This window comes from Petromyzon marinus, chromosome 18 (genome assembly GCF_048934315.1).
Source record: "Petromyzon marinus isolate PM22_M1 ecotype Great Lakes invasive population chromosome 18, UKy_Petmar_22M1.pri1.0, whole genome shotgun sequence".
Lineage (NCBI taxonomy): Eukaryota > Metazoa > Chordata > Hyperoartia > Petromyzontiformes > Petromyzontidae > Petromyzon > Petromyzon marinus.
The window spans coordinates 14798149-14814531 of record NC_133684.1 but is presented as its reverse complement, the minus strand read 5'-3'; positions in this window follow the sequence as shown (position 1 = coordinate 14814531).

The following is a 16383-nucleotide window of genomic DNA, read 5'->3' as shown; positions in this document are numbered from 1 at the left end:
ACCACCACAGTCAGTATGCAATGCTGTAGTCATAGCAGGATATCACCATAGTCAGCATGCACTGCTACAGTCATAGCAGGATACAACCACAGTCAGAATGCAATGCTGAAGTCATAGCAGGATACCACTGCAGTCAGTATGCAATGCTGTAGTCATAGCAGGATACCACCACAGTCAGCATGCAATGCTGTATTCATAGCAGGATACCACCACAGTCAGCATGCAATGCTCTAGTCATAGCAGGATACAACCACAGTCAGCATGCAATGCTTTTGTCATAGCAGGATACCACCGCAGTCAGTATGCAATGCTGAAGTCATAGCAGGATACCACTGCAGTCAGTATGCAATGCTGTAGTCATAGCAGGATACCACCACAGTCAGCATGCAATGCTGTAGTCATAGCAGGATACCACCACAGTCAGCATGCAATGCTGTAGTCATAGCAGGATACCACCACAGTCAGTATGCAATGCTGTAGTCATAGCAGGATACAACCACAGTCAGCATGCAATGCTGTAGTAATAGCAGGATACCACCACAGTCAGTATGCAATGCTGATGTCATAGCAGGATACCACTGCAGTCAGTATGCAATGCTGTATTCATAGCAGGATACCACCACAGTCAGCATGCAATGCTGTAGTCATAGCAGGATACCACCACAGTCAGCATGCAATGCTGTAGTCATAGCAGGATACCACCACAGTGAGCATGCACTGCTATAGTCATAGCAGGATACAACCACAGTCAGCATGCAATGCTCTAGTCATAGCAGGATACCACCGCAGTCAGTATGCAATGCTGTAGTCATAGCAGGATACCACCGCAGTCAGTATGCAATGCTGTAGTCATAGCAGGATACCACCGCAGTCAGTATGCAATGCTCTAGTCATAGCAGCATACCACCGCAGTCAGTATGCAATGCTGTAGTCATAGCAGGATACCACGACAGTCAGCATGCAATGCTGTAGTCATAGCAGGATACCACCACAGTCAGCATGCAATGCTGTAGTCATAGCAGGATACCACCACAGTGAGCATGCACTGCTATAGTCATAGCAGGATACAACCGCAGTCAGTATGCAATGCTGTAGTCATAGCAGGATACCACCGCAGTCAGTATGCAATTCTCTAGTCATAGCAGGATACCACCGCAGTCAGTATGCAATGCTGTAGTCATAGCAGGATACCACCGCAGTCAGTATGCAATGCTCTAGTCATAGCAGGATACCACCACCATCAGTATGCAATGCTGTAGTCATAGCAGGATACCACTGCAGTCAGTATGCAATGCTGTAGTCATAGCAGGATACCACCACAGTGAGCATGCACTGCTATAGTCATAGCAGGATAGCACCACAGTCAGCATGCAATGCTGTAGTCATAGCAGGATACCACCACAGTCAGCATGTAATGCTGTAGTCATAGCAGGATACCACCACAGTCAGCATACAATGCTGTAGTCATAGCAGGATACCACCACAGTCAGCATGCAATGCTTGAGTCATAGCAGGAAACGACCACAGTCAGCATGCAATGCTGTAGTAATAGCAGGATACCACCACAGTCAGCATGCAATGCTGTAGTCATAGCAGGATACCACCACAGTTAGCATTGCAATGCTGTAGTCATAGCAGGATACCACCACAGTCAGGATGCAATGCTGTAATCATAGCAGGATACCACCACAGTCAGTATGCAATGCTGTAGTCATAGCAGGATATCACCATAGTCAGCATGCACTGCTATAGTCGTAGCAGGATACAACCACAGTCAGAATGCAATGCTGAAGTCATAGCAGGATACCACTGCAGTCAGTATGGAATGCTCTAGTCATAGCAGGATACCAACACAGTCAGCATGCAATGCTGTAGTCATAGCAGGATACCACCACAGTCAGCATGCAATGCTCTAGTCATAGCAGGATACAACCACAGTCAGCATGCAATGCTTTAGTCATAGCAGGATACCACCGCAGTCAGTATGCAATGCTGAAGTCATAGCAGGATACAACTGCAGTCAGCATGCAATGCTGTAGTCATAGCAGGATACCACCGCAGTCAGTATGCAATGCTGAAGTCATAGCAGGAGACCACCGCAGTCAGTATGCAATGCAGTAGTCATAGCAGGATACCACCACAGTCAGCATGCAATGCTGTAGTCATAGCAGGATACCACCACCATCAGTATGCAATGCTGTAGTCATAGCAGGATACCACTGCAGTCAGTATGCAATGCTGTAGTCATAGCAGGATACCACCACAGTGAGCATGCACTGCTATAGTCATAGCAGGATACCACCACAGTCAGCATGCAATGCTGTAGTCATAGCAGGATACCACCACAGTCAGCATGTAATGCTGTAGTCATAGCAGGATACCACCACAGTCAGCATACAATGCTGTAGTCATAGCAGGATACCACCACAGTCAGCATGCAAAGCTTGAGTCATAGCAGGAAACGACCACAGTCAGCATGCAATGCTGTAGTAATAGCAGGATACCACCACAGTCAGCATGCAATGCTGTAGTCATAGCAGGATACCACCACAGTTAGCATCGCAATGCTGTAGTCATAGCAGGATACCACCACAGTCAGGATGCAATGCTGTAATCATTGCAGGATACCACCACAGTCAGTATGCAATGCTGTAGTCATAGCAGAATATCACCATAGTCAGCATGCACTGCTATAGTCATAGCAGGATACAACCACAGTCAGAATGCAATGCTGAAGTCATAGCAGGATACCACTACCATCAGTATGCAATGCTGTAGTCATAGCAGGATACCACAGCAGTCAGTATGCAATGCTGTAGTCATAGCAGGATACCACCACAGTCAGCATGCAATGCTGTAGTCATAGCAGGATACCACCACAGTCAGCATGCAATGCTGTAGTCATAGCAGGATACCACCACAGTCAGCATGCAATGCTCTAGTCATAGCAGGATACAACCACAGTCAGCATGCAATGCTTTAGTCATAGCAGGATACCACCGCAGTCAGTATGCAATGCTGAAGTCATAGCAGGATACCACTGCAGTCAGTATGCAATGCTGTAGTCATAGCAGGATACCACCACAGTCAGCATGCAATGCTGTAGTCATAGCAGGATACCACCACAGTTAGCATCGCTATGCTGTAATCATAGCAGGATACCACCACAGTCAGTATGCAATGCTGTAGTCATAGCAGGATATCACCATAGTCAGTATGCACTGCTATAGTCATAGCAGGATACCACTGCAGTCAGTATGCAATGCTGTAGTCATAGCAGGATACCACGACAGTCAGCATGCAATGCTGTAGTCATAGCAGGATACCACCACAGTTAGCATCGCAATGCTGTAGTCATAGCAGGATACCACCACAGTCAGGATGCAATGCTGTAATCATAGCAGGATACCACCACAGTCAGTATGCAATGCTGTAGTCATAGCAGAATATCACCATAGTCAGCATGCACTGCTATAGTCATAGCAGGATACAACCACAGTCAGAATGCAATGCTGAAGTCATAGCAGGATACCACTACCATCAGTATGCAATGCTGTAGTCATAGCAGGATACCACTGCAGTCAGTATGCAATGCTGTAGTCATAGCAGGATACCACCACAGTCAGCATGCAATGCTGTAGTCATAGCAGGATACCACCACAGTCAGCATGCAATGCTGTAGTCATAGCAGGATACCACCACAGTCAGCATGCAATGCTCTAGTCATAGCAGGATACAACCACAGTCAGCATGCAATGCTTTAGTCATAGCAGGATACCACCGCAGTCAGTATGCAATGCTGAAGTCATAGCAGGATACCACTGCAGTCAGTATGCAATGCTGTAGTCATAGCAGGATACCACCACAGTCAGCATGCAATGCTGTAGTCATAGCAGGATACCACCACAGTTAGCATCGCAATGCTGTAGTCATAGCAGGATACCACCACAGTCAGGATGCAATGCTGTAATCATAGCAGGATACCACCACAGTCAGTATGCAATGCTGTAGTCATAGCAGGATATCACCATAGTCAGCATGCACTGCTATAGTCATAGCAGGATACAACCACAGTCAGATTGCAATGCTGAAGTCATAGCAGGATACCACTGCAGTCAGTATGCAATGCTGTAGTCATAGCAGGATACCACCACAGTCAGCATGCAATGCTGTAGTCATAGCAGGATACCACCACAGTCAGCATGCAATGCTCTAGTCATAGCAGGATACAACTACAGTCAGCATGCAATGCTTTAGTCATAGCAGGATACCACCGCAGTCAGTATGCAATGCTGTAGTCATAGCAGGATATCACCACAGTCAGCATGCAATGCTGTAGTCATAGCAGGATACCACCACAGTCAGCATGCAATGCTGTAGTCATAGCAGGATACGACCACAGTCAGCATGCAATGCTGTAGTCATAGCAGGATACAACCACAGTCAGCATGCAATGCTGTAGTCATAGCAGGATACCACCGCAGTCAGTATGCAATGCTGATGTCATAGCAGGATACCACTGCAGTCAGTATGCAATGCTGTAGTCATAACAGGATACCACCACAGTCAGCATGCAATGCTGTAGTCATAGCAGGATACCACCACAGTCAGCATGCAATGCTGTAGTCATAGCAGGATACCACCACAGTGAGCATGCACTGCTATAGTCATAGCAGGATACAACCACAGTCAGCATGCAATGCTCTAGTCATAGCAGGATACCACCGCAGTCAGTATGCAATGCTGTAGTCATAGCAGGATACCACCGCAGTTAGTATGCAATGTTGTAGTCATAGCAGGATACCACCGCAGTCAGTAAGCAATGCTCTAGTCATAGCAGGATACCACCGCAGTCAGTATGCAATGCTGTAGTCATAGCAGGATACCACCACAGTCAGCATGCAATGCTGTAGTCATAGCAGGATACCACCACAGTCAGCCTGCAATGCTGTAGTCATAGCAGGATACCACCACAGTGAGCATGCACTGCAATAGTCATAGCAGGATACCACCGCAGTCAGTATGCAATGCTGTAGTCATAGCAGGATACCACCGCAGTCAGTATGCAATGCTCTAGTCATAGCAGGATACCACCGCAGTCAGTATGCAATGCTGTAGTCATAGCAGGATACCACCGCAGTCAGTATGCAATGCTCTAGTCATAGCAGGATACCACCACCATCAGTATGCAATGCTGTAGTCATAGCAGGATACCACTGCGGTCAGTATGCAATGCTGTAGTCATAGCAGGATACCACCACAGTGAGCATGCAATGCTGTAGTCATAGCAGGATACCACCACAGTCAGCATACAATGCTGTAGTCATAGCAGGATACCACCACAGTCAGCATGCAATGCTTGAGTCATAGCAGGAAACGACCACAGTCAGCATGCAATGCTGTAGTAATAGCAGGATACCACCACAGTCAGCATGCAATGCTGTAGTCATAGCAGGATACCACCACAGTTAGCATCGCAATGCTGTAGTCATAGCAGGATACCACCACAGTCAGGATGCAATGCTGTAATCATAGCAGGATACCACCACAGTCAGTATGCAATGCTGTAGTCATAGCAGGATATCACCATAGTCAGCATGCACTGCTATAGTCATAGCAGGTTACAACCACAGTCAGAATGCAATGCTGAAGTCATAGCAGGATACCACTGCAGTCAGTATGCAATGCTGTAGTCATAGCAGGATACCACCACAGTCAGCATGCAATGCTCTAGTCATAGCAGGATACAACCACAGTCAGCATGCAATGCTTTAGTCATAGCAGGATACCACCGCAGTCAGTATGCAATGCTGTAGTCATAGCAGGATATCACCACAGTCAGCATGCAATGCTGTAGTCATAGCAGGATACCACCACAGTCAGCATGCAATGCTGTAGTCATAGCAGGATACCACCACAGTCAGCATGCAATGCTGTAGTCATAGCAGGATACAACCACAGTCAGCATGCAATGCTGTAGTCATAGCAGGATACCACCGCAGTCAGTATGCAATGCTGATGTCATAGCAGGATACCACCGCAGTCAGTATGCAATGCTGTAGTCATAGCAGGATACCACCGCAGTCAGTATGCAATGCTCTAGTCATAGCAGGATACCACCACCATCAGTATGCAATGCTGTAGTCATAGCAGGATACCACTGCAGTCAGTATGCAATGCTGTAGTCATAGCAGGATACCACCACAGTCAGCATGCAATGCTGTAGTCATAGCAGGATACCACCACAGTCAGCATACAATGCTGTAGTCATAGCAGGATACCACCACAGTCAGCATGCAATGCTGTAGTCATAGCAGGATACCACCACAGTTAGCATCGCAATGCTGTAGTCATAGCAGGATACCACCACAGTCAGGATGCAATGCTGTAATCATAGCAGGATACCACCACAGTCAGTATGCAATGCTGTAGTCATAGCAGGATATCACCATAGTCAGCATGCACTGCTATAGTCATAGCAGGTTACAACCACAGTCAGAATGCAATGCTGAAGTCATAGCAGGATACCACTGCAGTCAGTATGCAATGCTGTAGTCATAGCAGGATACCACCACAGTCAGCATGCAATGCTGTAGTCATAGCAGGATACCACCACAGTCAGCATGCAATGCTCTAGTCATAGCAGGATACAACCACAGTCAGCATGCAATGCTTTAGTCATAGCAGGATACCACCGCAGTCAGTATGCAATGCTGTAGTCATAGCAGGATATCACCACAGTCAGCATGCAATGCTGTAGTCATAGCAGGATACCACCACAGTCAGCATGCAATGCTGTAGTCATAGCAGCATACCACCACAGTCAGCATGCAATGCTGTAGTCATAGCAGGATAAAACCACAGTCCGCATGCAATGCTGTAGTCATAGCAGGATACCACCGCAGTCAGTATGCAATGCTGATGTCATAGCAGGATACCACTGCAGTCAGTATGCAATGCTGTAGTCATAGTAGGATACCACCACAGTCAGCATGCAATGCTGTAGTCATAGCAGGATACCACCACAGTCAGGATGCAATGCTGTAGTCATAGCACGATACCACCACAGTGAGCATGCACTGCTATAGTCATAGCAGGATACAACCACAGTCAGCATGCAATGCTCTAGTCATAGCAGGATACCACCGCAGTCAGTATGCAATGCTGTAGTCATAGCAGGATACCACCGCAGTTAGTATGCAATGTTGTAGTCATAGCAGGATACCACCGCAGTCAGTATGCAATGCTCTAGTCATAGCAGGATACCACCGCAGTCAGTATGCAATGCTGTAGTCATAGCAGGATACCACCACAGTCAGCATGCAATGCTGTAGTCATAGCAGGATACCACCACAGTCAGCCTGCAATGCTGTAGTCATAGCAGGATACCACCACAGTGAGCATGCACTGCTATAGTCATAGCAGGATACCACCGCAGTCAGTATGCAATGCTGTAGTCATAGCAGGATACCACCGCAGTCAGTATGCAATGCTCTAGTCATAGCAGGATACCACCGCAGTCAGTATGCAATGCTGTAGTCATAGCAGGATACCACCGCAGTCAGTATGCAATGCTCTAGTCATAGCAGGATACCACCACCATCAGTATGCAATGCTGTAGTCATAGCAGGATACCACTGCAGTCAGTATGCAATGCTGTAGTCATAGCAGGATACCACCACAGTCAGCATGCAATGCTGTAGTCATAGCAGGATACCACCACAGTCAGCATGCAATGCTGTAGTCATAGCAGGATACCACCACAGTCAGCATGCAATGCTGTAGTCATAGCAGGATACCACCGCAGTCAGTATGCAATGCTGATGTCATAGCAGGATACCACTGCAGTCAGTATGCAATGCTGTAGTCATAGCAGGATACCACCACAGTCAGCATGCAATGCTGTAGTCATAGCAAGATACCACCACAGTGAGCATGCACTGCTATAGTCATAGCAGGATACAACCACAGTCAGCATGCAATGCTCTAGTCATAGCAGGATACCACTGCAGTCAGTATGCAATGCTGTAGTCATAGCAGGATACCACCGCAGTCAGTATGCAATGCTGTAGTCATAGCAGGATACCACCACCATCAGTATGCAATGCTGAAGTCATAGCAGGATACCACCGCAGTCAGTATGCAATGCTGTAGTCATAGCAGGATACCACCGCAGTCAGTATGCAATGCTCTAGTCATAGCAGGATACCACCGCAGTCAGTATGCAATGCTGTAGTCATAGCAGGATACCACCACAGTCAGGATGCAATGCTGTAGTCATAGCACGATACCACCACAGTGAGCATGCACTGCTATAGTCATAGCAGGATACAACCACAGTCAGCATGCAATGCTCTAGTCATAGCAGGATACCACCGCAGTCAGTATGCAATGCTGTAGTCATAGCAGGATACCACCGCAGTTAGTATGCAATGTTGTAGTCATAGCAGGATACCACCGCAGTCAGTATGCAATGCTCTAGTCATAGCAGGATACCACCGCAGTCAGTATGCAATGCTGTAGTCATAGCAGGATACCACCACAGTCAGCATGCAATGCTGTAGTCATAGCAGGATACCACCACAGTCAGCCTGCAATGCTGTAGTCATAGCAGGATACCACCACAGTGAGCATGCACTGCTATAGTCATAGCAGGATACCACCGCAGTCAGTATGCAATGCTGTAGTCATAGCAGGATACCACCGCAGTCAGTATGCAATGCTCTAGTCATAGCAGGATACCACCGCAGTCAGTATGCAATGCTGTAGTCATAGCAGGATACCACCGCAGTCAGTATGCAATGCTCTAGTCATAGCAGGATACCACCACCATCAGTATGCAATGCTGTAGTCATAGCAGGATACCACTGCAGTCAGTATGCAATGCTGTAGTCATAGCAGGATACCACCACAGTCAGCATGCAATGCTGTAGTCATAGCAGGATACCACCACAGTCAGCATGCAATGCTGTAGTCATAGCAGGATACCACCACAGTCAGCATGCAATGCTGTAGTCATAGCAGGATACCACCGCAGTCAGTATGCAATGCTGATGTCATAGCAGGATACCACTGCAGTCAGTATGCAATGCTGTAGTCATAGCAGGATCCCACCACAGTCAGCATGCAATGCTGTAGTCATAGCAAGATACCACCACAGTGAGCATGCACTGCTATAGTCATAGCAGGATACAACCACAGTCAGCATGCAATGCTCTAGTCATAGCAGGATACCACTGCAGTCAGTATGCAATGCTGTAGTCATAGCAGGATACCACCGCAGTCAGTATGCAATGCTGTAGTCATAGCAGGATACCACCACCATCAGTATGCAATGCTGAAGTCATAGCAGGATACCACCGCAGTCAGTATGCAATGCTGTAGTCATAGCAGGATACCACCGCAGTCAGTATGCAATGCTCTAGTCATAGCAGGATACCACCGCAGTCAGTATGCAATGCTGTAGTCATAGCAGGATACCACCGCAGTCAGTATGCAATGCTCTAGTCATAGCAGGATACCACCACCATCAGTATGCAATGCTGTAGTCATAGCAGGATACCACTGCAGTCAGTATGCAATGCTGTAGTCATAGCAGGATACCACCACAGTGAGCATGCACTGCTATAGTCATAGCAGGATACCACCACAGTCAGCATGCAATGCTGTAGTCATAGCAGGATACCACCACAGTCAGCATGTAATGCTGTAGTCATAGCAGGATACCACCACAGTCAGCATACAATGCTGTAGTCATAGCAGGATACCACCACAGTCAGCATGCAATGCTTGAGTCATAGCAGGAAACGACCACAGTCAGCATGCAATGCTGTAGTAATAGTAGGATACCACCACAGTCAGCATGCAATGCTGTAGTCATAGCAGGATACCACCACAGTTAGCATCGCAATGCTGTAGTCATAGCAGGATACCACCACAGTCAGGATGCAATGCTGTAATCATAGCAGGATACCACCACAGTCAGTATGCAATGCTGTAGTCATAGCAGGATATCACCATAGTCAGCATGCACTGCTATAGTCATAGCAGGATACAACCACAGTCAGAATGCAATGCTGAAGTCATAGCAGGATACCACTGCAGTCAGTATGCAATGCTGTAGTCATAGCAGGATACCACCACAGTCAGCATGCAATGCTGTAGTCATAGCAGGATACCACCACAGTCAGCATGCAATGCTGTAGTCATAGCAGGATACCACCACAGTCTGCATGCAATGCTCTAGTCATAGCAGGATACAACCACAGTCAGCATGCAATGCTTTAGACATAGCAGGATACCACCGCAGTCAGTATGCAATGCTGAAGTCATAGCAGGATACCACTGCATTCAGTATGCAATGCTGTAGTCATAGCAGGATACCACCACAGTCAGCATGCAATGCTGTAGTCATAGCAGGATACCACCACAGTCAGCATGCAATGCTGTAGTCATAGCAGGATACCACCACAGTCAGCATGCAATGCTGTAGTCATAGCAGGATACAACCACAGTCAGCATGCAATGCTGTAGTCATAGCAGGATACCACCGCAGTCAGTATGCAATGCTGATGTCATAGCAGGATACCACTGCAGTCAGTATGCAATGCTGTAGTCATAGCAGGATACCACTACAGTCAGCATGCAATGCTGTAGTCATAGCAGGATACCACCACAGTCAGTATGCAATGCTCTAGTCATAGCAGGATACCACCGCAGTCAGTATGCAATGCTGTAGTCATTGCAGGATACCACCGCAGACAGTATGCAATGCTCTAGTCATAGCAGGATACCACCACCATCAGTATGCAATGCTGAAGTCATAGCAGGATACCACCGCAGTCAGTATGCAATGCTGTAGTCATAGCAGGATACCACCACAGTCAGCATACAATGCTATAGTCATAGCAGGATACCACCACTCAACATGCAATGCTGTAGTCATAGCAGGATACAACCACAGTCAGCATGCAATGCTCTAGTCATAGCAGGATACCACTGCAGTCAGTATGCAATGCTGTAGTCATAGCAGGATACCACCGCAGTCAGTATGCAATGCTGTAGTCATAGCAGGATACCACCACCATCAGTATGCAATGCTGAAGTCATAGCAGGATACCACCGCAGTCAGTATGCAATGCTGTAGTCATAGCAGGATACCACCGCAGTCAGTATGCAATGCTCTAGTCATAGCAGGATACCACCGCAGTCAGTATGCAATGCTGTAGTCATAGCAGGATACCACCGCAGTCAGTATGCAATGCTCTAGTCATAGCAGGATACCACCACCATCAGTATGCAATGCTGTAGTCATAGCAGGATACCACTGCAGTCAGTATGCAATGCTGTAGTCATAGCAGGATACCACCACAGTGAGCATGCACTGCTATAGTCATAGCAGGATACCACCACAGTCAGCATGCAATGCTGTAGTCATAGCAGGATACCACCACAGTCAGCATGTAATGCTGTAGTCATAGCAGGATACCACCACAGTCAGCATACAATGCTGTAGTCATAGCAGGATACCACCACAGTCAGCATGCAATGCTTGAGTCATAGCAGGAAACGACCACAGTCAGCATGCAATGCTGTAGTAATAGTAGGATACCACCACAGTCAGCATGCAATGCTGTAGTCATAGCAGGATACCACCACAGTTAGCATCGCAATGCTGTAGTCATAGCAGGATACCACCACAGTCAGGATGCAATGCTGTAATCATAGCAGGATACCACCACAGTCAGTATGCAATGCTGTAGTCATAGCAGGATATCACCATAGTCAGCATGCACTGCTATAGTCATAGCAGGATACAACCACAGTCAGAATGCAATGCTGAAGTCATAGCAGGATACCACTGCAGTCAGTATGCAATGCTGTAGTCATAGCAGGATACCACCACAGTCAGCATGCAATGCTGTAGTCATAGCAGGATACCACCACAGTCAGCATGCAATGCTGTAGTCATAGCAGGATACCACCACAGTCTGCATGCAATGCTCTAGTCATAGCAGGATACAACCACAGTCAGCATGCAATGCTTTAGACATAGCAGGATACCACCGCAGTCAGTATGCAATGCTGAAGTCATAGCAGGATACCACTGCATTCAGTATGCAATGCTGTAGTCATAGCAGGATACCACCACAGTCAGCATGCAATGCTGTAGTCATAGCAGGATACCACCACAGTCAGCATGCAATGCTGTAGTCATAGCAGGATACCACCACAGTCAGCATGCAATGCTGTAGTCATAGCAGGATACAACCACAGTCAGCATGCAATGCTGTAGTCATAGCAGGATACCACCGCAGTCAGTATGCAATGCTGATGTCATAGCAGGATACCACTGCAGTCAGTATGCAATGCTGTAGTCATAGCAGGATACCACTACAGTCAGCATGCAATGCTGTAGTCATAGCAGGATACCACCACAGTCAGTATGCAATGCTCTAGTCATAGCAGGATACCACCGCAGTCAGTATGCAATGCTGTAGTCATTGCAGGATACCACCGCAGTCAGTATGCAATGCTCTAGTCATAGCAGGATACCACCACCATCAGTATGCAATGCTGAAGTCATAGCAGGATACCACCGCAGTCAGTATGCAATGCTGTAGTCATAGCAGGATACCACCACAGTCAGCATACAATGCTATAGTCATAGCAGGATACCACCACTCAACATGCAATGCTGTAGTCATAGCAGGATACCACCACAGTCAGCATGCAATGCTGTAGTCATAGCAGGATACCACCACAGTTAGTATGCAATGCTGTAGTCATAGCAGGATACCACCTGTCAGCATGCAATGCTGTAGTGATAGCAGGTATTACCACAGTCAGTATGCACTGCTCTAGGGAAAGCAGGTCCCACCAAAAGTAGGTATGCACCATATTATTGGTTCTTTCAGTAAAGTCACGTAGAAGGGAAATAATAAAATAATAAACATCAAACATAATATAATAAAATTCTCACGTTTAGGCCACAACGCAAGCAGCCATCCTCAGGTGAAGAAACAGAGCTGTCGGAAAGACAGCGTCCTAACGAACACTGCTAAGCTTGGCAGCGTATTTTAAATTGGGTGGGAGGAGGAGAGCGTCTTGATGAAGAAGTTTACATAACAGAGGAATTTAGCATGTTTATGACAAATGCAGATATGGGATTATTCACTCCTTGTGGAATGTGTAGGCAGGTGGGGGGTCTCAAAGTCATATTATGTTAGTGTATCATGTAGGATTGGCAATAATAAAGGGAGATACAATTTTACTAATAAAGAACTGCAACAGCCCAAACCACCGCGTATCAAGCTAGTGCATTATGTGGAAAATAAAAAAGGGAGTTTCTAAAGAACTATACATACCCTACTACCATGCAATAAACCGATGTGAAAAAAAATAAATATAAACTACATCAATATAATCAATGTACTCAATATACTCTCCAATAATCTGAGCTGTTAACATTAAGTAACTGGGTATACACTACACTATATAATGACTACTGTGTAGTAAACTGATAAAAAAACTAAAATATAAACTACATCAATATAATCAATATACTCAATATACTCTCCAATAAGCTGAGGTTACATATCAGCGGAGGAATTTAGTATATTGACGCTAAGCAACTGCAACTACCCTACTACTAACAAAAAGTCATTATACATTACAATTTTACGTCACAAAAAATATATGCCTCCAACTAAACTTTTTTCTACATCACACGACTATACCCATCATATATAGTCAGTATAGTCGTGTGATGTAGAAAATGGCATGTCATGTTCAAGTGATGAGCTCAATTCATGTCACTTTCAAGTGATGAGTACACTGCATGTCCCGTCCAAGTGATGAGCTCACTGCATATCACATTCAAGTGGCGAGCTCACTGTATGTCTTATTCACGTAACGAGCGCACTGCATGTCACGTTGAAGTGGTGAGTTCACTGCATGTCACATTCAAGTGATGAACACACTGCATGTCCCATTCAAGTGATGAGCGCACTGCATATCACATTTAAGTGATGAGCACACTGCATATCATTAAAGTGGCGAGCTCACTGCATGTCACATTCAAGTGGCGAGCTCACTGCATGTCACATTCAAGTGATGAGCGCACTGCATGTCACTTTCAAGTGGTGAGCTCATTGCATGTCACTTTCAAGTGATGAGCTCACTGCATGTCACATTCAAGTGTTGAGCTCACTGCATGTCACATTCAAGTGATGAGCGCACTGCATGACGTTCAAGTGGTCAGTGCACTACATGTCACATTCAAGTGTTGAGCTCACTGCAAGTCACATTCAAGTGGTGAGCTCACTGCATGTCACATTCAAGTGGCGAACTCACTGCATGTCACATTCAAATGATGAGCGCACTGCATGTCACATTCAAGTGGTCAGTGCACTACATGTTACATTCAAGTGTTGAGCTCACTGCGTGTCACATTCAAGTGATGAGCTCACTGCATGTCCCATTCATTCATGTGATGAGCTCCCTGCATGTCACATTTAAGTGATGAGCTCACTGCATGTCACACTCAAGTGATGAGCGCACTGCATCTCACATTCAAGTGATAAGCTCACTGCTCATCACATTCAAGTGGTGAGCTCACTGCTCGTCACATTCAAGTGATGAGCTCCTCCTCCTGCACGTAGCGTGGCAACCCATGGCACCTGTTGAGTCTGGGTTCCTGCGAGGAGGTGGGAGGTGGAGGAGGTTGAGGTGGAACTGGTGGTGGAGGAGGTGGACCCCTGACAAGGCCATTTTACCCCACCCTACCTGGCCATTATAACCCCACTCTCACTGTCCATTATAACCCCACCCTACCTGGCCATTATGAACCCACCCTACCAGCCTATTATAAACCCCAGTGACACGACAAATATGGACCCAGAACCCACACATCACTGACAACTATCACGATTGGTAATACCCCTAGACAACAAAGCCGAGCCTAATTAGCGTAATTGCATAAATTGACATAATTACCTAATTTTGTAAAATTACACCTTTTGCATTTTTCATTTCATTTTTATTATTTTTCAATACAATATATACAACAATCCTGACCCTGATGCCTGTTGTATATTTGGAGTTCGCATGTTTCTCTCACTCTCCCCTTCGTTGTGAATTTTTGCCCGGCTCCTGTTTGTCACTCCACATTTATAGTTGCTGATATAAATTGACACGTAAAATGCCACTTAATTGGGCAATCATATGTGGCCAGGTTACGTCTGAAAAAGAGATATATCTTATGGGCCTTACCTGGTAAAATAAACAAATAAGCAGGTGGCTAGGTGAGTGATTGAATGAGAGAGTGGCTGAGTGATTGAGTGGTTGAGGGAGTGAGTGGCTGAGTTAGTGAGTGGCTGAGTGAGAGGCTGAATGAGTGAGTGGTTGAGTGAGTGGGTAGCAGAGTGACTAAGCAGCTGAGTGAGTGGCTGGGTGAGTGAGTTGTTGATTGAAAGCTTGAGTACGTGAGTGGTTGAGTGAGTGGCTGAGTGAGTGGCTGGTGAGAGGCTGAGTGAGTGAGTGGCTGAGTGAGTGAGTGGCTGAGTGACTGAGTGGTTGAGTGAGTGGCTGAGTGGGTGGCTGAGTGAGTAGCTGAGTAAGTTAGTGTTTGAGTGGCTGAGTGAGTGGTTGAGTGAGTGGCTGAGTTGGTGGCTGAGTGGTTGCGTGATTGACAGGTTGAATGAGTGGCTGAGTGAATGAGTGGCTGAGTGAATGAGTGGCTGTGTGAGTGAGTGGCTGCGTGAGTGAGTGGCTGCGTGAGTGAGTGGTTGAGTGAGTGGTTGAGTGAGAGGTTGAGTGAGTGGCTAAGTGAGTCAGTGGCTGGGTGATTGAGTGGCTGAGTGACTGAGTGGTTGAGTGGCTGATTGAGTCAGTGGCTGGTGATTGAGTGGCTGAGTGACTGAGTGGTTGAGTGAGTGGCTGAGTGGGTGGCTGAGTGAGTGAGACACGGGAAGCAAGAGGGAGACAGGGGGAGATAGAAGAGTGAGACACGGGGAGAGAAAGGAGACACGGGGAGAGAGAGGAGGGAGACAGGGGGAGGTTGGAGAGGGAAAAGCGGGGAGAGAGAAGAGACACGGAGAAAGATAGGAGGGAAACGCGGGGAGGGAGAGGAGAGAGACACGGCGACATAGAGGAAGGAGACACGGGGAGAGAGAGGAGGGAGACCCTGGGAAAAAAAGAAAGGAGGAGACACGCGGAGGAGGTGAGAGGTAGGAGGAGAGTGCGTGGAGGTGAGAGGGGAGATATAGGAGGAGAGTGCGTAGAGGAGGCGAGGGCTCCTATAATGATGACTTCAAGGCATGCTGGGAGACAAGTTCATGTGACCCACATAGCACAGGGAGCCATCGCTGTTGGAACCGCATG